At 44.9% G+C, this 24,879-nt stretch overlaps 1 protein-coding gene across 1 annotated transcript in view; it reads right to left on the reverse strand.

Annotated features, from left to right (window-relative positions):
• DENND3 (DENN domain containing 3) overlaps window positions 1-24,879 on the reverse strand; it is a 583,137-nt gene that overhangs the window by 73,357 nt on the left and 484,901 nt on the right. The gene's annotated exons all lie outside the window — the stretch shown is intronic.

Here is a 24,879-nt window from a genome sequence, read left to right on the forward strand (position 1 = left end):
ATCGACTTCAGCTATTAGGCATCTTGTTACTAGACCTTCACATTTTTTTACTTCCTTTCCTAACTAAAGAGATGTAAAAGCCAACTACAAATGTTAAATGGGTTGAGATAGCTGGTCGAGGACTGGCCTTTTCCCTAATGGTTTAATTGAAATTTGCAATGCAGCCAGTTGGAATTCTCATAGATAAATCGCTATAGGCAAGTAAAGTGCTCGTTTAAAGTCCAAAGCGAGTATAGTCACAATACTAAATGGACAATGTTTTTCCCCTTGAAAAAGTGCAAAACTTCGCGTCATTAAAGTGCAAATGTGCAGAATAAAAAAAGTGCTAAGTTAAACAAGTTTTTGTCTTCGCATGGCGGGATAGGGAATAGCAACTACAGCAGTCCCTAGAAGCCTGTACTTGGGGTTCACCTGCTCATGTGGATTGTACCTTAAAACTACGGTTTTGTCACAGCCTAATATCAGTTTCAAGGCCCCCCTCAGGTTTACCCAACACTCTACCTTCTGTGGTACTGAAAATTCTGAACCCGTGTTATTTAATTAGTCGAATTATGACGATTTTGGTAACATCAGACCAAAAATGACGAAAGCAAGGTGTGCATGTATTTTCGTCACGTTTGAGTGGCAAGATCACCATTAAATCAGGGATTCCGTCCTGAACCCCCGGGTTCCATTTTGTGCACAGCAGCCATTTTGTGGTTGCCCTCACATAGGCCGATGACTAAGGCCAAGCGAGTCTTAAGGACACGTACACCTTCAGCTGACTTCTGTGTGACCTGGGCAAGCGGACTCCACTGCCCGAAGCCAAACCTGTTCGACCAGTTCCTTTCCCAGTAGCTGATCAAGATTAAGCATCAAGGCACAGGAGATCATAAACCTTTATTGCACACAACTATGTCTTATCTTACTCACGCCGGTCTCTACTCCTTTCTTTATGGCCTGTTTACGATGGGGAGGTGCCCGTTTTTATTATGGGTTTGTGCAGCTTGTGTAAGAAGGAATGTTGGGTTTTGCATGCTTGCAAAACCTAGGACTGCCCCTTACTTTTTGTACTGAGTCATGTAACGCTAAAAACATATAAAAGGCCTCTGTCCTCTGTATTCCTCAGACTACCTCATTCAGTTGCTACGGCTTCTGTGTGACGTGGCCTCACTATGTTAAGTTTAATAAAGACGTCTTTTCATATTACAGCTTCTGTGCCAAGTTCTTTGTTATATTAGTAAGTATTCCCTGAGAACGAAAATCTCAGTACTTCAAATGGCGCAGCCAACGCGGGGCTCATCAGAGAAGTGACTTTCTGTGGGAGTGATCATGTCAGGAGACTGAAATCTACTGAGGAGGACAGAACAGGATTCTACTAAGAAGGTACTCTGTGCACAGGGATTCTGGAGATTCTTTGATTCTGCAGCCCAGTATATTTCTGATCTTCCTGATTTTGATCCTCCACATGATGTCACTCCTGACTGAGAACCTTTTTGGCGTGAGTATTCTTAAAAAGACCATTAGGTCATGTAGAAATTGACAGTTAGAATTTGTATAACCTTTTGATTAGTAAAAGTAAGAGTTAAGTATAAGTGGGTCGCTCCCAGTCCTTTGTTCTTTGGTTCCTTAGGTTGGTTCTTAGTTTGGTTTTGTCCTTAGTTTTATTTGAATATTGCAATTTTCAAAAACCGAGGGTCTTGTATATTTACGAGTGTAGCGATAGAGATAGCCCCTTGAAGTTTGAAGCTAGATTAGTGAGCTATAAGATGCCTGATCTTAGCAGATTTGGAGCATTGTATTGGCCAACTTTGTATACGTTTGGATTAGCTAGTTTCCCCTAAAGAGAATATCTAAATAGGTTTAGATTTAAAAACATATTTCTTCCTTGGTGATTTTGTATCCCCAGGGAATTAAAATATGACATAATACAAAACAAGGATCCTTTGTTCTGCGCAGTTTTGTGAATGAAGATATGCAGAACGATTTTTGGTGTTCTGCTAGCCAAAGCTAGTGAATTAAGTGTATTGTGGCTTCGTGCACATACAGCAGCCTGTTGGGCTGTGATTTTTGCAGTCTTTTGGAACCCTATTGAGACGTGTTTTTTGTAAATATGACTTACAGCTAGTATTTACAAATGGTTTGGTTTGGGTACAGTCTGTAGGCTGTCCTTTGTTTTCGTCCTGAGTGTTGATTTGTGGGCTCAATGTGTGTTTCAATGTCTATGTGGTTTTTCTCATTAGTGTAACTTCAGTATGTGAATTGCGATGGCACAATTTATGAAACAATAGCTACGGCGCTGTATTGTGTGTCCTGAGTGTTTGCATTCTTTCTCTTTATGTCTGCAATGAGCTCAATGTGTGGTTGTGGGTTTCTTGATGTTTTCAGTCTGTTAAGTAAAATGTCAGATTAATTAATATTAAGTAGAAATTAAATAACACTCCAGCAATTTACTATGGCTATATGTTGCTATTCAATTTACAGACTAAGCAAAAACGCATATGTGCAAACTGTTAAATGCTTAAAATAGATAAAGTTAAAATCCACATTCACTAAGAATATGAAGGGCCTCAAAAATAATTGTGTGTTTTGTAGCAAAACGAATTTATAGCATTTTTTTACTTACATGCATTGTAGTACATGTAAAAGGCAAGCACTTCAGCTAAAGTGAATTTTTGCTAGATTTAAATGCATCTTATTGCACGCGCATTTTTAAAACTTGAAATGTCTGTTTTCAGTAAGACTGAAAGCGTGCTCAGGTTTCAGCACTGTGCAGGGCCTTTCCTGCCGTTAAGGCAGCAGATGCTGTTTTTCGAAGGCCATGAATGGCATCGGAATGTTTATTTAGCACAGTTGGACTTTTTCATTTCAGAATAGTGTTTTAGAGGGTTACAAAAATAAGGTTCATAACTTTGTATCACTGGAAGACACTCCAATTGCGGTTTTCCTCTCTTTAAGCATTTTTTTTCGAAGTATATTTCTGGTTCTGTTGCTAAATACTGATTGTCCTTTAAAAAATAGCGCGAAAAATGTCATGTTTTAAGTTAGGCTTTTGTGCTTAGGCGCATAAATGAATGCATCTAAAATGATAGGCAAGGGATGCAGCTTACCTTTATATGTGGAATTATCCTAAAAACAGATAATTGGTTTCATTGAACGAAAAATTATTAATTATGGAAAAATTATTTTGAAAAAAAAAAAAGTGCTTTTTAAAATCGTTTTTTGATATTTATAAAGCTTAATACTTATACTATGACCTCCTAGTATTAAAATTTGATTTAAGTTATGTGTCACTGTATAATTAGGTAATTTGCATGTTGGTTTTCACTTGGCGCAGGCGTAAAAACTCATTTTTTCAAAGGAATTAGATGTGATATGCTCAATGTCCAATCTTTGCAATCTGTAAAGCACATTCTGAGGATGATTATTAAGTAATATAATTGTAGGATTTTTATTTTTAAGTGCCCCAAAGATAAGTCGAAATTGAGTTAAATGGATTTTTAACACAGCATTCTTGTCATTTACCATAGCTTGAAAGTATCTCTGGCTTCAGTAAATGCATACATTTGTGTATAATACAAGCTTGCGAGTTGTTATTAAGGTTGTTTGTCATAAGCTCAGTGAGCCAATGTGCCCGGTGCAGAGGTTTGTGTTTAATACCAGGGTTGAAGGTTCTAACTTTAGCGGGGTCCATTTAGGCGTTCATCCATGTTAGGTTGCTAAAATGAGTACCGTTGTATAGGGTGGTAGCAAACATGTGTTCTAAAAACTGGTATGTGTGAATCATTCACAGTAAATATAGTAGGCCTTCTGTCTTTGTCAGCCTCGGAATGAGCAGAAATTGTGGGCTAGGAGAACAGGCTTTTCAAGTTGCGCTAAGATGCGATCTTTAGTTTTCCTGTAAACAATGGAGGAGACTGCCATGTTGACATTTGTGACCCTTTTAAATTCGAGCCTTGTCTCTGCGAAATGCAGAATGACCTTGCTAAACAGGCCTCTGAAAGGTGGGATTTCTGGTTCCCCCATAAGAACATCAATAAAATTAAAGAACTTAATTCCAAAGGGAAATATAAAAAAAGGTTTCTTTAAAAGTTCCAACATTATGACATTTGTATTTCTGCTCTAAAAAAGAATGTCTGCTAGTCGCTTTTATTTGACAGAAAACGAAGTGTTACATTAAGTCTTAGACAAAAAAATAAGATGCAGCCTTTCACTAAAATTTTGAAGCCTACATGAATAAGTAAGAACGATTTGCCAATTGAGAAGTATTTTTCAAAGTGGAAGGGCTTCATGTTGCAAGGTGACTGACAAGATGGTAACAGTTAAGTAATGGAAATTTATTTTTGTGTTTGTTAATGTGTATCATGTTTTGTCTTCTGCTTAAAAGTTATAATTGATGTCTGTTTATTATGAAAAATGTCTCTATTTTGTGTGCTGTGTATATTTTCTCTTCGCTTCTGCTCACAGATCATTCATGGATTGCTCTGGGGGATTTTAAGCCTAACAAGACACGTGAGTTTGGTTGGCTGAAATGAGAATTTTTTTTTTTTGCGCAACTCCTTTTGAAAGAAATGTCCATGCGTTTTTCATGTTTGTGTGTATTTGGTTCTATCATGAATTGTTCTTGCTGGTTCTATGTGCCTCTCAGTTGTATTTGACAGCAGATACCCACTAATTGGTGATCTACTGTCAAAAAGGAGGGTAAGGATTTTAAACCTGACACAGTATTATACGTCACCGCTCATTTATATATGCTATTGTTTTACAGCGAGTATATCTGATGGCTTGACGTCCGTTTTGTGCGTTTTTTGCATGTTTTATGTTTTATGTTGCTGCTTAAGAAATTATTACGAGTTCACCTGTGTTGTTGTGAGGGCACATGTATGACGATACGTGTCGCTGTACAACAGTTGGGTAAAATTTTCGCTGATACTAAAATTCACAGATATGATTTTTTTTCATATTGTGAACCAGACAGACAACACTTCACCAGTGCATGTCAAATTTGGCTATAAGTATTGAAGCTCGGAGCTCAACCTTGCTGAGTGACTCTCGTGAATCCACTGCTTTCCTGCTTGTTTGCCAACCAAAGGAGATTGTCAGCGCTTGTGAGGCTGCTCGATAGCAAGGGCAGGGACTGCGAGACCCAGGCTGCAGCGCAGGACCAACAGAGCGCACCTGGAGTCTCTTCCCGCCCCTGCTCCTCACTGATTGGCTGTGTGTTTGCAAGCGGCCTGTGATTGGCTGCTGCTATCCTCAACTGCTCGCGGCCCCCGCTTCGCGGGTGCCGCTCGGAGCTCAACCTTGCTGAGTGACTCTCGTGAATCCACTGCTTTCCTGCTTGTTTGCCAACCAAAGGAGATTGTCAGCGCTTGTGAGGCTGCTCGATAGCAAGGGCAGGGACTGCGAGACCCAGGCTGCAGCGCAGGACCAACAGAGCGCACCTGGAGTCTCTTCCCGCCCCTGCTCCTCACTGATTGGCTGTGTGTTTGCAAGCGGCCTGTGATTGGCTGCTGCTATCCTCAACAGCTCGCGGCCCCCGCTTCGCGGGAGCCGCTCGGAGCTCAACCTTGCTGAGTGACTCTCGTGAATCCACTGCTTTCCTGCTTGTTTGCCAACCAAAGGAGATTGTCAGCGCTTGTGAGGCTGCTCGATAGCAAGGGCAGGGACTGCGAGACCCAGGCTGCAGCGCAGGACCAACAGAGCGCACCTGGAGTCTCTTCCCGCCCCTGCTCCTCACTGATTGGCTGTGTGTTTGCAAGCGGCCTGTGATTGGCTGCTGCTATCCTCAACTGCTCGCGGCCCCCGCTTCGCGGGTGCCGCTCGGAGCTCAACCTTGCTGAGTGACTCTCGTGAATCCACTGCTTTCCTGCTTGTTTGCCAACCAAAGGAGATTGTCAGCGCTTGTGAGGCTGCTCGATAGCAAGGGCAGGGACTGCGAGACCCAGGCTGCAGCGCAGGACCAACAGAGCGCACCTGGAGTCTCTTCCCGCCCCTGCTCCTCACTGATTGGCTGTGTGTTTGCAAGCGGCCTGTGATTGGCTGCTGCTATCCTCAACTGCTCGCGGCCCCCGCTTCGCGGGAGCCGCTCGGAGCTCAACCTTGCTGAGTGACTCTCGTGAATCCACTGCTTTCCTGCTTGTTTGCCAACCAAAGGAGATTGTCAGCGCTTGTGAGGCTGCTCGATAGCAAGGGCAGGGACTGCGAGACCCAGGCTGCAGCGCAGGACCAACAGAGCGCACCTGGAGTCTCTTCCCGCCCCTGCTCCTCACTGATTGGCTGTGTGTTTGCAAGCGGCCTGTGATTGGCTGCTGCTATCCTCAACTGCTCGCGGCCCCCGCTTCGCAGGTGCCGCTCGGAGCTCAACCTTGCTGAGTGACTCTCGTGAATCCACTGCTTTCCTGCTTGTTTGCCAACCAAAGGAGATTGTCAGCGCTTGTGAGGCTGCTCGATAGCAAGGGCAGGGACTGCGAGACCCAGGCTGCAGCGCAGGACCAACAGAGCGCACCTGGAGTCTCTTCCCGCCCCTGCTCCTCACTGATTGGCTGTGTGTTTGCAAGCGGCCTGTGATTGGCTGCTGCTATCCTCAACTGCTCGCGGCCCCCGCTTCGCGGGTGCCGCTCGGAGCTCAACCTTGCTGAGTGACTCTCGTGAATCCACTGCTTTCCTGCTTGTTTGCCAACCAAAGGAGATTGTCAGCGCTTGTGAGGCTGCTCGATAGCAAGGGCAGGGACTGCGAGACCCAGGCTGCAGCGCAGGACCAACAGAGCGCACCTGGAGTCTCTTCCCGCCCCTGCTCCTCACTGATTGGCTGTGTGTTTGCAAGCGGCCTGTGATTGGCTGCTGCTATCCTCAACAGCTCGCGGCCCCCGCTTCGCGGGAGCCGCTCGGAGCTCAACCTTGCTGAGTGACTCTCGTGAATCCACTGCTTTCCTGCTTGTTTGCCAACCAAAGGAGATTGTCAGCGCTTGTGAGGCTGCTCGATAGCAAGGGCAGGGACTGCGAGACCCAGGCTGCAGCGCAGGACCAACAGAGCGCACCTGGAGTCTCTTCCCGCCCCTGCTCCTCACTGATTGGCTGTGTGTTTGCAAGCGGCCTGTGATTGGCTGCTGCTATCCTCAACTGCTCGCGGCCCCCGCTTCGCGGGTGCCGCTCGGAGCTCAACCTTGCTGAGTGACTCTCGTGAATCCACTGCTTTCCTGCTTGTTTGCCAACCAAAGGAGATTGTCAGCGCTTGTGAGGCTGCTCGATAGCAAGGGCAGGGACTGCGAGACCCAGGCTGCAGCGCAGGACCAACAGAGCGCACCTGGAGTCTCTTCCCGCCCCTGCTCCTCACTGATTGGCTGTGTGTTTGCAAGCGGCCTGTGATTGGCTGCTGCTATCCTCAACTGCTCGCGGCCCCCGCTTCGCGGGAGCCGCTCGGAGCTCAACCTTGCTGAGTGACTCTCGTGAATCCACTGCTTTCCTGCTTGTTTGCCAACCAAAGGAGATTGTCAGCGCTTGTGAGGCTGCTCGATAGCAAGGGCAGGGACTGCGAGACCCAGGCTGCAGCGCAGGACCAACAGAGCGCACCTGGAGTCTCTTCCCGCCCCTGCTCCTCACTGATTGGCTGTGTGTTTGCAAGCGGCCTGTGATTGGCTGCTGCTATCCTCAACTGCTCGCGGCCCCCGCTTCGCAGGTGCCGCTCGGAGCTCAACCTTGCTGAGTGACTCTCGTGAATCCACTGCTTTCCTGCTTGTTTGCCAACCAAAGGAGATTGTCAGCGCTTGTGAGGCTGCTCGATAGCAAGGGCAGGGACTGCGAGACCCAGGCTGCAGCGCAGGACCAACAGAGCGCACCTGGAGTCTCTTCCCGCCCCTGCTCCTCACTGATTGGCTGTGTGTTTGCAAGCGGCCTGTGATTGGCTGCTGCTATCCTCAACAGCTCGCGGCCCCCGCTTCGCGGGAGCCGCTCGGAGCTCAACCTTGCTGAGTGACTCTCGTGAATCCACTGCTTTCCTGCTTGTTTGCCAACCAAAGGAGATTGTCAGCGCTTGTGAGGCTGCTCGATAGCAAGGGCAGGGACTGCGAGACCCAGGCTGCAGCGCAGGACCAACAGAGCGCACCTGGAGTCTCTTCCCGCCCCTGCTCCTCACTGATTGGCTGTGTGTTTGCAAGCGGCCTGTGATTGGCTGCTGCTATCCTCAACTGCTCGCGGCCCCCGCTTCGCGGGTGCCGCTCGGAGCTCAACCTTGCTGAGTGACTCTCGTGAATCCACTGCTTTCCTGCTTGTTTGCCAACCAAAGGAGATTGTCAGCGCTTGTGAGGCTGCTCGATAGCAAGGGCAGGGACTGCGAGACCCAGGCTGCAGCGCAGGACCAACAGAGCGCACCTGGAGTCTCTTCCCGCCCCTGCTCCTCACTGATTGGCTGTGTGTTTGCAAGCGGCCTGTGATTGGCTGCTGCTATCCTCAACTGCTCGCGGCCCCCGCTTCGCGGGAGCCGCTCGGAGCTCAACCTTGCTGAGTGACTCTCGTGAATCCACTGCTTTCCTGCTTGTTTGCCAACCAAAGGAGATTGTCAGCGCTTGTGAGGCTGCTCGATAGCAAGGGCAGGGACTGCGAGACCCAGGCTGCAGCGCAGGACCAACAGAGCGCACCTGGAGTCTCTTCCCGCCCCTGCTCCTCACTGATTGGCTGTGTGTTTGCAAGCGGCCTGTGATTGGCTGCTGCTATCCTCAACTGCTCGCGGCCCCCGCTTCGCAGGTGCCGCTCGGAGCTCAACCTTGCTGAGTGACTCTCGTGAATCCACTGCTTTCCTGCTTGTTTGCCAACCAAAGGAGATTGTCAGCGCTTGTGAGGCTGCTCGATAGCAAGGGCAGGGACTGCGAGACCCAGGCTGCAGCGCAGGACCAACAGAGCGCACCTGGAGTCTCTTCCCGCCCCTGCTCCTCACTGATTGGCTGTGTGTTTGCAAGCGGCCTGTGATTGGCTGCTGCTATCCTCAACTGCTCGCGGCCCCCGCTTCGCGGGTGCCGCTCGGAGCTCAACCTTGCTGAGTGACTCTCGTGAATCCACTGCTTTCCTGCTTGTTTGCCAACCAAAGGAGATTGTCAGCGCTTGTGAGGCTGCTCGATAGCAAGGGCAGGGACTGCGAGACCCAGGCTGCAGCGCAGGACCAACAGAGCGCACCTGGAGTCTCTTCCCGCCCCTTGCTCCTCCTACAAATACATCCAACTGACGCACAGCGGGACGCGTGCGGGACGCCGGGCTAAGCCCGGGCAAAGGGCGGGCCGTCTGTGGCCGTCCGTGGTCGACTGAGGACGGGACGGGCCACCCCACTGACGGTCATCATTTCAGGTTCCTGATATCTACTCAGCCTTCACTGAAACGCTACTAACAGTGGTAAATATTCTTCTCTGCCCATTGTGAATATATTGGGGTTAACTAAGATTTCCTTAAAACACCAAAATCTCCAACGATACCAGTGACGTTATAAGAGATTCTTTATCCCTGACGATAATTGGAGTACAAATGGGTTTTAAGAAATTGAGATCTCGGACAGTCTATATGAAAAAAATGGGAACGGAAAATGCAGTGCGAAATACCAGTGATAAAGCTATAAAACAAGGTCGTTTAACTCATACACCAGCCATCACTGCTTATTTCTCCGCACTTATTTCTCCGCCCAAACAAAGTCAAGAAACACTATCGCTAAGTAAGGATGTTAATCTCAACGTAATAGACTCTGCTGGGGAGACCAATATCCCTCCATCAAAATCTACCCCAACGAAACTTAGCTTACAACTCAAGGAGGAATGTTTGGAATTAGACCTAAGCAACAAATTATCTAGCACTCCGAAAGACTTTCTTCTGTCATATCATGAAACGATCCATCTGAAAACGGTAACACCTATAAAAAGCAGTGGGAGCGTAACCTTATTCGATGATATAAATAATAGTAATCAAATTATTGTAACAGAGAAAAAGGATCTAGGAACAACTAACAGTATCCAGTTAAAAACCTCTTCACCTATTGTTTTGTGTGATCCCTCAATGGACTTCTTCGACCTTAAAAATAATAATAACACTGCTGATAATGCTCCTCCAATATCTAAAGCTCTATTCTCTCTACAAGAGATATTGGAATCTGTTCTTTCATTCCTTGGAAATATACTCGAAAATTCCGATCAAACATTGGACGTTCAAATAGGCATTTTAAAGTATTTGGTAGAAGAAAAGAAGAAAAAGGATTTCCATGAAGTAGATAAAATCAAAATGTTATATAAAACCAATTCTGACCAACAACTTATACCAAAAGATCACAAAAAAATTCAGGAGGAACAAACGCGTGACTTTGGTACTCAAACTGTAGACATTCAGATACAAGAAAAACATAAAATTGAAAACTTGAACGACTCAGTGACATATTCTTTGAAAAACTTATTTAAAGAAAAACATCAACAGAAAATAAAACACTTTCCAGTATTTTTAAAAACTCATGAAAAGAATAAGTCTACCAATGCTAACGTTCCTGAAATACAGGAATCAAGAATTAACATCAGTAATGCACCGAGTGAAGGTAACAAAGACACGTTTACTAATAAGAACCAGGAAAAGAACATCGCAATTGGGAAAAAAAGGAGAAGAAAGCCAGAGAGAAGGATCCAAAAACGGAAAAATCGTAAACTAAAATTCCAAAAATCTGTAATCTCTCATAAATCTGAAGAAAAACAATGTGACACTAAAATAGAGTCTCAAAATGTTGAAAAAGGTACTTCCAGTAATAACTATGAAAATATGGTTCCTAAACTAGACCCGACAGTAAAAGAGTATATCCCCACGAAATACCCTAAGCAATTGGATCAAAACAAAAACATCTTTATAGAAGGAAACAGTAGCCACTATGAAAAGGTGGAAGGGCCTTCTTCCAAAACTCTTCAAATTGAGGAACTTTTTCCTACTGATTCGGCACCACTCAATAGAGGAAGGATTATCAATTTATTACGACATATAAGGCCTTTAGATACTATGACTAGTAACGAAATTGATCTTGTATCCTTTCCCAAAAAAGAGAACAATAAAGTGGCAATAGTAACCTTTTGGTCAACAGTTCTTCCAGGCATAATATTAAAGGAGAAAGAGACATTATACAAGCACGGATATGATGTAATGGAAACAGAAGATCCAAAGGACTACAATACTCCCAATGGGTATAATGCTCAAATACAGGCAATTACCAATTCTCAAGTCAATAAATACCAGCGAAAAAATGGTATAACTGAAGATCGTGACATTACAAACCTAAAAATTCTGGTGAATAAAGGTCATAGGGCAGTTTGGTACAAAGCTGACATGGAACCTGAAGAGCATAATACTACCGAGTCCTGGGCTTGGGTCTCCGAGACTCTGAATTGCAACAAAATCTCTAACTTCAGACAAAATTCTGTTTAGCACGGGACTAAGGATTACATCTTGGAATATCGCTGGCAGAACTAAAAACAAACTGTCCATGGTTATGAGAAATCTCCCCGACATATTGCTTCTACAAGAAACATGGGATACCGCATCTTTCAATCTTAAAGGGTACTTCATATATGAAAAACTAGCACTAGCCACCAATCGAGGTCATGCTAAAGGAGGGTTAGCCATAATGCTAAGGGAAGATTACCTATGGGAACAGGAAATAATAGATACAAAATCTAACAACTTACAGTGCATTCAAATATTTGCAAAAAAACATAGCACTGCTTCACCACAGGCAATCTTACTTTTCAATGTCTACGCTCCCCCTGGGAAAGAAAACGACAGTATATTTTTGGACATAATTGAAAAGATTACGCAAATTACTGAGATCCATACTCATCCATCTTTTTTAATCGCGGGGGATTTTAATAGTAAAATTTCCAATTCTGAAATTAATAGGTGGGCAAATACATATGCAGAAGAAGGTCAGGAAATTATAATTCCACAATTCCCCGAGGGTATTCTAACCAATAAAAGAGGCGGATTGTTATTATCAGCAATAACGCACCTTAATGGACTAACATTGAATGGAGCTGTTGAAGGAGACATTCCAGCAAAGTATACCAGGCGAGGCAATGGGTCTTCATCCATCATAGATTATATCATAAGTAGTATGGATTTGCTTGATACTGCTCTGCTTTTATCTAATCAATTTTGTCTGGAGAGCGATCATGCGATTATGCAATTAACAGCAGATTGGATACCTAAAACCTCCCAACCTAGTCATATTATTTACATTGAAAGTACTGTTCAAATAGAAAGTGAACGGAGATGTATCTACTGGAATTCCTCGACCCTTGATAAAATTATGACGAAGATTGATCACTCAAAGTTCCTGGAGCAGAGTTTCTCCAATAATCCTACAGAAAACTTTGAATTCATCATTAAGGATTTTAAAAAACTTATCCTAAGTATGATATCATCTGGTGCAAGAGGAAACACTAAAAAGAAGGAAGGTAAAAATGTATGTTCCCACAAGCATTCTGAAGTAAAGAAACAATTAAATAAACTCTTACGTGCTCAATACATGAACTCTTCAGCAAGTGTAAAGAAGGAAATAAACAGACTGAAGAATCAATTGAGGCGGGAGAACCAAAAGGAAAAAAGAGCCATAGAAGATCGTAATTGGGTCGATATTCAGATTGCTGCAAGTAATTACAATCAACGTAAATATTGGTCCTTAATTGCGAAATTAACTGGTACAAAGAAAAATTTACAAGCCATCCCGGTTCCCCCGAATGACTGGGAACTATACCTCTCTGATCTTTACAAAGTAAATTCAATAAAACCTAAAGTAAATAGTAAAGATATGAATCATGATAAAGACGAGAGTTCTTTAATACAAACCACAGTCATCTCGGTTGAACTTAATATACGCAAAGCAAGAACCACAGGTGCCTCTGGACCAGATCAAATCCCGATTAAGGCATTACAAGTAGCACCGAAAGAATGGAGTAAGCTATTATGCCCTCTCTTTAATTACATCTTTGAGAGTGGACATGTTCCAAAATCTTGGCAGGGAAGCATAATCATCCCTATTCATAAGAAGGGAAGTAAAACCCAAGCTGGAAATTACCGTCAGATCGCACTCATGGATGCAGCAGGCAAAGTGTTTGCGGCAGAGGTATTAGATCGCCTGAAAGAATGGGCCTTTTCGTCAGGTCTGATACCCATGTGTCAAGCAGGCTTTAGGCCTAAACACTCGGTCAGAGACAACATAGGAGTCATTCAGGTTATCTTTGACAAGTACATTACTCTAAAAGCCCAGGTAGTTTATGCCGCATTCATTGATTATTCAACGGCGTTTGATCGGGTTGATCGATCTACCCTATGGAAAAAACTTAGGAGGCTTGGAATCCAAGAACAATTGCTGCAAGCAATCATAAGCCTCCACTCCAACACCTGGTGCCAAGTCCAGATGGGGGGAGAAAAAGGACTTACAAAAAGAATCCAAACAGAGAATGGACTGAAACAAGGGTGCCTTTTAGCCCCGCTCCTCTTTTCCCTCTATCTAAGTGACTTGCCTCACCAACTGCAACTTGGTTCTAATCTACCGCCGAAGATCGCCCAGCAAAACATAACCTCATTACTCTACGCTGACGATATTGTATTATTAGATCTAACCCCTTTCGGACTACAAGCATCACTGGACATTTTGTATAGATATTCGAAGGAAAATTACTTAATACCAAATATAAAGAAAACTAAAGTGATTGCTTTTTCAGGAAGAAAACAAAGTGCCAAATATACCTGGAAGATTGGTGAAGAAAAACTAGAAGAGGTAGACAACTATCCTTATCTCGGAAGGATTCTCTCCAAAAATTTAACAAATTCAACACAGGTATTAAACCTACAAAGGAAAGCCGATATACATGCCTCTGCCCTCCTGAAACTTTACAGCGCAACTGGGAATAGACATTTCTCTGCACTGTTAGGCACATACAGAGTAAAAATACCACCTGTATTATCATATGCGACGGAATACATCCCTTTAAAACAATGGGTTTTCATGGATCAAAAAGAAGGGAAAATATTAAGAAGGATCATGAAAGTTTCCGATGCTGTACCTGTACAGGCACTGAGATTAGAACTATCTATCATAAGCTCTTATGCTATAGCTATTGCTAATGTAATAAGGTGGGCCTACAACCTGATACACGCAAAGGAGAACACTTTAAGGTCAGTGTTGAAAAAGGAGTCTTTTGGGGCAGTGCCTAATAAGCAAATCTTTCTGGAAAACTTGGCTGTTGCACTTCGGTTGGCAAACATTAAAATTGAAATGTTGAGTACCTGGTCTCCAGCGCATTTAAAATTGTTCTTAAAAACTTTTACCCCTAAATTGAGCTACGAATTGGATTGTTTACACTGCAATAAATTAACCATCTATAAGCCATTTGTGGAGAAACTTGAATTCAAGCAAACTCGACCTTATATTGGGTTTACCCTGACACATGGTGTAAGAAGAGCGATCACTATGTACCGGTTGGGTATCTTACCACTATTAGCATTTACCTCCAGATGGCTTCCAGGAGGATCTCCTCTGTGTACTTTGTGCACCGGGGGTGACCAAACTATTGAACATTTATTACTTGTGTGTCCCAATCAAAAAGTAACCATAGCTCGTACAAGATACCTTAATCCTATATTCCGCTGCTGCAGAATTACTAAGGGGAGTGAACTTTTAGACATGTGTGGTTTACCTTTGAATGAATTCATCTGTTTCAACTTGTACAGGTTTTTAAAACAATTTTTATCTTTGTATTAATACTATTGCACTTCTTGTAAAATGTAGATTTCTTTTGTGGTCCTCTGTCGAGTACCAACACAAATAAATTTTTGACTCACGGGATTCCAATGAAGCTAGCTAGAACAGAACTCGAAGAATCATGAAGAAAAATAAACAGCAAATTGTGTCATTTGTAGTCACAATACTACCCTTTCCTGTAAGGAACAGGCAGCCCTAAAAATATGTATCCTGATTGGACGCAAGGATAAATTATAGATTTGTGACTCTTGTACATGGTGACCGAATTTCTATATTACATTAGTCAGTTTTTTTCTGCTTCCTAAGTAGTATATGGCTTTGTACCATAAAAGAAACCAGGTTTCATTTTTCCCTGAAGAAGGAACTGGAACATTAGCTGAGATTACCGTATATGGTGTAGCGGCCAGCGGTAGAGTTAAATTCGTAAACTATTGTGATTTTTTGTGTATCACCCATACTCTTGGTATTGTGTCACATGCCTATCACCCAAGCGCATCGTGCCTAGTCATTGGGGATTTTAACTGTGTCCTAGTCCCATTTCTCTTTTCCGTATTTCTTTCACCAGTCAGCTTTTATTATTATTAGTGTATTGTTCAGGTTCACACTTTCAGATTGCAGTAATGTACCATGGACCCCCATTTTATGTATAATTCCCTTTTGCATAACCAGACTGTTTTCCCCGATAATCTGCATTATGCGATTTTTCTTTTGAGATGTTCTAGATGAGGAATTTAGGAACACATATAAGTAATTATTGAGATAAAATGTGTTTGCTCCATTAGACGATGCCACTATGTGTGAGGGCATCCATTCAGATAGAATTCCCATGTCACTATCTACCCTTAGATGATGGAGGATATGCTCTCACACGGAAACCCAATTGAAGAGCCTAGAGGCACTGTTTTGCCTATTGCCTTTGTTTTTTTATTGCCTTTGAGAATGACAGTGTATTTCAACGCAGAATTGTCTCATGGCGTGTGGCCACTCCTTTGAAGATCGCAGGCCACCTGTTTGCAGTCCCCTTGTTATACAATGAACTGTTCACTTCATCGCACTTGCTTCATCAGAAGGCGTTCAACATCAGAAAAGAAGGAAGAGCTGGTTTTGCCACAGAACCAGAATTTCAGTGCAAAAGAGCGCCTGTCATGTGCTGGTTAACCTCTGACAGTGTGCAGTCCCTTGAGCCCATTGGCCTGAGTTTTGGCCACGCACCCTTTTTCCTTTGCTTCAACGGAAGTGCAGTGCACCGGAGGATCCAAGAAGTGGCAAAAGGCACTCCATTCTGGTGCCCATGAAAGAGCAGCCTGAGCGTCCTCTGACACTGAATGATGAGTGTTGGAGTCTGAGAATGGTCCCGGGTCTGCACGAGATGATTTGTGCCCATGACCAATGAAGAGCACAATATCTGTAGTGTCTGCCGCAGAGAAGAGATACTGGTGCATTGCATTGAGACACTGAGACTTTTTGAATGAGCTATGAGTGTGTGCCAGGAGGGCACTCCAACGGATCATGAAAGGCCTGGATGAAGAGGCCCATGCAACAACAAAAGAAGATTTGATGGACAATAGAAGCCTGCCAGAAAGGCTTTTTGAACGGACTCTGGGCATAGTTGGGTTCACAAGTGGTTTCCGTGCGATTGCATATAATAGGTGTTAGGAGACGAGCTTTTGATTGTTTTGCTGGCATTATTTTAAAGTAGTATTCTGTTTAGTAAAAGCAGAATAAAGTCCATTTTCTGTGGAAGAGTATCCCCTTTTCACCTCAGAGCATTAATGAGGGTCACCACTGTTTCACTTGAACATATAATAAATTACAGAAATGCATAGGAAGACCTAAAATGTTACTAGATAATTTTAGGATCTACTTTTTGCTTGGGGTTGTGAAAAATTATGATTTCATTTGTAATAGCGGTCACTACATTCTCCTGTTGTCTATATGTTCTTAACAACGTGTTTTCTAGTGTTATTTAAACATGACATTGTCTTTTATGGGTGGGATTGTTTTTCTTTCTACTCAATTGACATCTGTACCCACCTCCCAACCTATGTCTCTTCATACCCAACCTATGTCTCTTCATACTACTACTTCTTTGCATTCTTTCCATATTTTACCTGAACATGGACTAGTTAGGAGGTCAGAGTTTACTGATAATTCCTTTTGTACAGTTTCTGCATCAACACCAGTTAGTAGTGAACATCACTAGTTGTTGGGTGTGTGGTCTTATACCACATACTACAGATAGAGGTATTCCCTATTTGGTCCTGCCATACATGGCCTTTGTGCTACTACGTGTGTAAGGAGACCTGTCCCGAAGAGTTGCTAAGTAATAGGATTATGCTTCAGCAACATCTCGATGATTTGATGAATATAGACCTGGACTCACATTAGCGTAAGTGTAGGTTATTGCCTATGTAAGGGCAAAAGGAGGGTCTGTGGTACTTAAAATTCTGAACCCGTGTTATTTAATTCGTCGAATCATGACGATTTTGGTAACATCAGACCGAAAATGACGGAAGCAAGGTGTGCATGTATTTTCGTCACGTTTGAGTGGCGAGATCACCATTAAATCAGGGATTCCGTCCTGAACCCTCGGGTTCCATTTTGTGCACAGCAGCCATTTTGTGGTTGCCCTCACATAGGCCGATGACTAAGGCCAAGCGAGTCTTAAGGACACGTACACCTTCAGCTGACTTCTGTGTGACCTGGGCAAGCTGACTCCACTGCCCGAAGCCAAACCTGTTCGACCAGTTCCTTTCCCAGTAGCTGATCAAGATTAAGCATCAAGGCACAGGAGATCATAAACCTTTATTGCACACAACTATGTCTTATCTTACTCACGCCTGTCTCTGCTCCTTTCTTTATGGCCTGTTTACGATGGGGAGGTGCCCGTTTTTATTATGGGTTTGTGCAGCTTGTGTAAGAAGGAATGTTGGGTTTTGCATGCTTGCAAAACCTAGGACTGCCCCTTACTTTTTGTACTGAGTCATGTAACGCTAAAAACATATAAAAGGCCTCTGTCCTCTGTATTCCTCAGACTACCTCATTCAGTTGCTACGGCTTCTGTGTGACGTGGCCTCACTATGTTAAGTTGAATAAAGATGTCTTTTCATATTACAGCTTCTGTGCCAAGTTCTTTGTTATATTAGTAAGTATTCCCTGAGAACGAAAATTGCAGTTCTTCACTATATGCCAATCAATTTTTTTAAATTGGTCAAAAACTGGACTAGTCTAATTTTCAACATTGTGTTACTTGGCTCCATTGACTCCACAAGTTCAATCCTACAAGACCTTATTCCCCAATCAAGAAACTGTCATCTTAGTTGAGTTCTTCGTTATACAGTGGGAGCGTCAGTGTCTGACATACCTCGGCACCCGTATTTATTATACCCAATCTGATTTGCTAGAGGGCAACATGGGCAGGGCCATCAGAGGGCTTAAGGACTGTATTGAATTTTGGGGCACACTTTCTTTATCGGTAGCTGGGCGGGTAGCCCTTCTTAAAATGATAGCTCTTCCCCGGCTGCTGTATGATTTTAGAACACTGCCTATCTGGATCCCGGCCTCTGTTTTTAAACAACTTTGGTCAATGAGGATTGGGTTTTTATGGACTTCGGGCAGACGGAGGGTGGCACTTAGCACGTTGATGAGACCAAGATCGGAGGACAGCTTGGCAGTACTATATTATGAAACATATTATATAGTGGCGCAACTGCAGTGGCTTACTCAGATGGTGGCAGGGATATTTCGGGGTCAGCCTACTACAGACGACATTCAGGGCCCAAGACAGACCGTGTCCAGCTTGTTGTTGCAGCTGCCGCACCTGGTCTCATCTCTCACTCGGGAGATGCTAACTTTTAAACTCTGCTGGAATAGAAGCCAACGGCGAGCACACATCGCACGGCCATATGCTCCCGAGATACCACAAATTATGTGCGAGATCCTACCACATGGGGAATACTGGAGGGCATTGGTTGACTGGGCGACAAGGGGCCTGACTACCATGGGGGATCTTTACGAGGATGGAGTTTTACTCCCTTATGAGACACTCCAAGATAGGTTTGATCTGGCCCGAGGGGACTATTTATTGCACATTGTGCTCATGACGGCAATTTATACACATTGGAAGGAGGGACTGAGTGAACCTTCGACCTCAATGGCATGCCAATATGTCGTTATGGCAGCCGGCACCATAAAGGCGTTTACGTGTCTGTACCGCAGAATGACTAATGAGAATCTTACCCCTCTGAATTCACTTCAACGACAACGGGAGGTAGATATAGGCACGGAACTCCCTGAGAAACATGGGCAAGATTACTGGAGCAAGCGTGGAAAAGTACGATTAATGCACGTTTCCAATTGACACACTTTTTTGTGCTACACAGGGCTTATCTTACGCCAGCCAAAATTAACCAACATTTTGGGGTTGATTCAGGAATGTGTCCAAGCTGTGGTACAGTGGGGACGGACTTCTCCCACATGATGTGGAGGTGTCCCCAATTGGGGACGTATTGGGAGGAGGTGATAACGCTCATGCAGGATGTTACAGCTAGAGATATAGAACCCACCATAGGTCTCCGTTTGTTACACTGGCTCTCGCGTACTGCTAGGAAAAAGGTGACTAGCAAATTCATAGATCTGGGGCTATTACTAGCGAAGAGGGAAATCACAGTACACTGGAAGGCAAGGAAGGGTTCTAGTTACCGGAGATGGCATACAGAATTTCTTAAGTAGGTGGAATGTGAAGGGTCTACAAGACTGCAACGGGCAATCCGCGCCAACAGTGAAAAAGCACAGGAGGTGGCGAGGGCGTGGGAGGCACTGGTGGCACTATTGAAAATTCCAGACTCTGACTCTAGCTTGGATCCCGATGAGTCAGCTTCAGAAGTGCCACTTGAGGGCTTGCTCCACCTGGGGTGGATGGGCGCACTGTCATATAGATTGGGTGTTGCCTCTGACAGCCATAAGAGGAGTCAACGACTGATGTTGTGCTGCTTCTTAATGTCAATCTACCTAGCTCATGTCACTATAAAGTAATGTATATAATTTTTATGCCACTAGGGAGGAGGGAGGGTTAGCAGAGGGGGGCGGGCGGTATTTTCTTATATACTGCTGGTAAGCCAGGGTAGAGATATCCACTTAACACTAGATTGAATGATTAAGTTAGTTGCATAGGAGTTTCGTACAACTGTCAATATAGTGATATGAGTCTTTGACTGATGTTAATGATTATCCTTGACTATGTCGTGCTTCATCATACACTACTCTGGTTGCCTGTAAATCAGAGAAAATTGTGGATCGTATCTGTGAGTTTGTTTGCGATAAAACAATAAAAATATGTTTAGTTGAGATCTTCGTTGGTTTGATCAATACAGGACAGAGACATACAATGTGAAGCAAAGTCTTGATCCCTTGATGGCAGAGACAACAGGTCCGATCTTCACTTAGGCCACCCATCCTCCAAATTGGAATGTGGTCTAATGTGGGTACTTCGCCAACTTTGCATGTCATCACACTTGTTTATGTAAAATTTACTTCCAGACCATTTTTTTCAGTATAAGTACCAAGGGAATTCAGCAGTCTTTGAAGGTCTATTCGAGTGTCACTAAACAGTAGTAAGTCATCAGCATATATCGAATCTGCGACATTTGTTGTCCTCCAAGGCTCGGTGCGTGAGCCATCTGCCCATCTAGCTCCGTCAAGAGATTACACAGCCCTTTTTTACACCAGTTGTTGTTTGCACTTTCTTTGACACACACATACCTTCCCCAATTTTTACCTTGACCCATGTGTCAGAGAATACCCAATTGCTTGTATGATGTTGAGTGGAATGCTTTATCGCTGAAGTTTGACCCATAATTTCACTCAAATAGAAAAATGTATTAAAACAATACAAACTATACATCTTTAATATGCCTTACAAGTTCTTCACTGGGCCAGAGGCCATCACCATGACCCGGGAAACTAGGCAACCCTGTAATAACATCCAGTCTTTAAATTAGATTTTGGGAGGGGAAAGGGTAGGGGACGGGATAGCCCCGAAAGCCCCTGTTTTCTGGTCTTACAGAACTACAAGCATTAGCAAAACCAGTGAGTCTCGCTTTAAAAGGCCAAGAAATTGACTTTGTCAATCAGTGTTACCAGTCACAGGCACACAGATGCTTCACAGTGCATTAACATACAAAGGCAACAGTCTTCATTAAACAAAAAAAAATACATCTCAAGGTGACCACCAAGGCACACAGTCTTCATGACTCATGATTGCATATGCAACTGTTGGAAAGTGGACTATTGGTAGGAGCAAATGTAGGTCTGCCACTGGCAATAAGGCCACTAAAACAGTATAGAGCTCGGCATAGGTCTTAGAAAATTATTCCTATGCTCAACCCTTGGTAACGTGACTGCGAGCAGGCAGGCTTAACTTCAATGACAGGTATGTAAATCATTTAAAAACACCAATTCAGTAAATAATTAGGCACAACACAAAATAAAAATCAAACACCAATTTATAAAAGTAGGAAATATTTGTATCTTTTAAATGACACCAAAACGAAGAAAAAACTCCATGGTAGGGAACCAGAGATATGAATTTTTAAAGATTTGTCACTTTCTAGTGCTTAGAAACCAACAGTGTCCCTTCAGCGCCTTCTGATTCTCTTAACATTCAAGCAGCAGATCTGAGAGGCACAGCCCCTCTCAGATACTTATACAGTGTTCTCTGGGGTCAAGCAGGAGGGCACTCCTATCCAATGAGCTGCAGGGTTCCACCCACAACTCTGACCACGTCCTAGAGAGTGTGGCAAAATGCTAACCCAGAAACCACTATTCTTCCAAAATTTAATATGTCCGAATTTTCAGCAGGGAGAGAAGACCTGGCTAGACACACCCCTAAGATGGCTATTCTCCATAGTCCCTCCACCTTGCATCTTCTCATTCCTTCCTTAATCCTAGCATCTGGTTAGAGGTGAACAGGGGTCCTCTCCTTCCTTTGAAGTCCATGGTTTAGACCTCCTCCCCCTGCTCTGGCATTTATATGCCTCTTCAAAGGAACCAGGCTCACCCACTTAACTCTGACCAATCAGGTCAGAGCAGTACTGAGTTAAATTTTGGCATACAGTCTTATAACTTCTTGTCTTTACATTTTACAATAAATTCAACAATAACATATTGTTGGACTTGTCATTACCATTCTACTGAGTCCTATAATCCTAGTTTTATGGCTTTTCTTTCTCCAGTTATTAACTAATAATCTTTTCCAATGTTAACCTATAGCATGGTATTTGCAATGGGAAAAGTGACTTGGGCCATTTTTCCAGCACCAGGGATTATAAAAACATATTTTCGAAGTATGCTTCATATATCTAGAGGACCCCCACCCCATGTACACCTAGGTGAGACCTTAGGGGTTCAGAATATGTAAAAAAATATTGCAGGTCCTCCCTCCACAGTGCTCTTACCACCAAAGTCGATTTTGGGCAGCACTTTATCACAATGTGGGGAGTGAAATGTGCAATTTCACTTTACTCAGGGTATATAAAACTCATTGTGTAAGGGTCTACCTTATAGATACCTGAACCCCACTCCTGGGACTCATAGGGGAGCCCCTAGGAGTACCTAATATACCCAAACATTGTAGGTTAACCATTTTTAAGTGCCCCAAACACAAAAGTCGAGTTTGGGCACAGTTTCCTATTTTCAAAGCAGTCCTGCCACACAGAGCCACTTTTAAAAATACCTCAGGATTCAGCAGTGCACACATGCAAGTGCAGAAAGGTCTGCTGGCCTCTAAACGGCCATGCCCTATTATATATTAGGGGGTACAAAAAGGGGGTGGTGATGGACGGAGCATCTGAACCAATCAAACACTCACACCCAGTCAAAAGATCTGGGTTTAATCCATCACCGTTCTTTAGCCCACTCTGCCACCCCAGTTCAGACATGGCTATATGCAAATCAGTCTGACCCTGTGCCTCATGGGAACAGTCCAGCCCGAACTGCCAAGCCATGCCTTCCCTGGACCGGAAACAAGCTTCTGAGGACCGGTTTCTGGCATTACAGCCGTCTTCAGTCCGGCTTGCCTGAATCCAGTGGCAAAGTGAGCAAGGGACTCACGTCTGAGCATACCCTGCCACACCCATGGCGGCCAAAAGCAGTACAAAAAGGGGGTGGTGATGGACGGAGCATCTGAACCAATCAAACACTCACACCCAGTCAAAATATCTGGGTTTAATCCATCACCGTTCTTTAGCCCACTCTGCCACCCCAGTTCAGACATGGCTATATGCAAATCAGTCTGACCCTGTGCCTCATGGGAACAGTCCAGCCCGAACTGCCAAGCCATGCCTTCCCTGGACCGGAAACAAGCTTCCGAGGACCGGTTTCTGGCATTACAGCCGTCTTCAGCCCGGCTTGCCTGAATCCAGTGGCAAAGTGAGCAAGGGACTCACGTCCGAGCATACCCTGCCACACCCATGGCGGCCAAAAGCGGTACAAAAAGGGGGTGGTGATGGACGGAGCATCTGAACCAATCAAACACTCAGACCCAGTCAAAAGATCTGGGTTTAATCCATCACCGTTCTTTAGCCCACTCTGCCACCCCAGTTCAGACATGGCTATATGCAAATCAGTCTGACCCTGTGCCTCATGGGAACAGTCCAGCCCGAACTGCCAAGCCATGCCTTCCCTGGACCGGAAACAAGCTTCCGAGGACCGGTTTCTGGCATTACAGCCGTCTTCAGCCCGGCTTGCCTGAATCCAGTGGCAAAGTGAGCAAGGGACCCACGTCTGAGCATACCCTGCCACACCCATGGCGGCCAAAAGCGGTACAAAAAGGGGGTGGTGATGGACGGAGCATCTGAACCAATCAAACACTCACACCCAGTCAAAAGATCTGGGTTTAATCCATCACCGTTCTTTAGCCCACTCTGCCACCCCAGTTCAGACATGGCTATATGCAAATCAGTCTGACCCTGTGCCTCATGGGAACAGTCCAGCCCGAACTGCCAAGCCATGCCTTCCCTGGACCGGGAACAAGCTTCCGAGGACCGGTTTCTGGCATTACAGCCGTCTTCAGCCCGGCTTGCCTGAATCCAGTGGCAAAGTGAGCAAGGGACTCACGTCTGAGCATACCCTGCCACACCCATGGCGGCCAAAAGCGGTACAAAAAGGGGGTGGTGATGGACGGAGCATCTAAACCAATCAAAAACTCACACCCAGTCAAAAGATCTGGGTTTAATCCATCACCGTTCTTTAGCCCACTCTGCCACCCCAGTTCAGACATGGCTATATGCAAATCAGTCTGACCCTGTGCCTCATGGGAACAGTCCAGCCAACTGCCAAGCCATGTCTTCCCTGGACCGGAAACAAGCTTCCGAGGACCGGTTTCTGGCATTACAGCCCTCTTCAGCCCGGCTTGCCTGAATCCAGTGGCAAAGTGAGCAAGGGACTCACGTCTGAGCATACCCTGCCACACCCATGGCGGCCAACAGCAGTACAAAAAGGGGGTGGTGATGGACGGAGCATCTGAACCAATCAAACACTCACACCCAGGGGGGCGTGGCTAGCCAACAGCCAAGCTGGCCGCACACTAAGCGAGCTCTGTGAGTAACGAGCCTCCCTCTCGAAATCCGCCTAATAATCCGCACTCTTGGCACTGCCTGACCGACACGACCAGAAGCGTCTGACGATCCGGTGCGCCCGGCTGTTTTCTGCAGCTTCCGACGAGCTTCCCTCGCGGAGATACGCCGTGTGCAATACTGAGGCCTATCCGGAGATTGGAACCAGGGACTCGAGTACGGAGTGACCCCGGCGGCGCACCGACACTGTGGCAGGCGCCGTCTCCTGCATCCCAGCAACAACCCAGAGGCGCCCCTCCTGCCTGCAACACACGAGGGAATCCGCACTCGGCTGCCATCCACGTCGACCGACGTGCAACACCGGGAGGGACACCACGGCCTGATCCGAGGACTGGAGCGCGAAACCGGCGTAGCGTCATACTTCCCCCCCTGCGAAGGGTCTGGAAGGGACGAAAGCGCCTGTAATAATCTGCTGACTCCAGGAACATATCGGGCTGAGCCTCTTAAGCGCGAGAAACTACTTATAGCCTGAAAACGCCTGTGAGTACCGGAGAGGGGGTG

This window comes from Lissotriton helveticus, chromosome 4_1 (assembly GCF_964261635.1).
Source record: "Lissotriton helveticus chromosome 4_1, aLisHel1.1, whole genome shotgun sequence".
Lineage (NCBI taxonomy): Eukaryota > Metazoa > Chordata > Amphibia > Caudata > Salamandridae > Lissotriton > Lissotriton helveticus.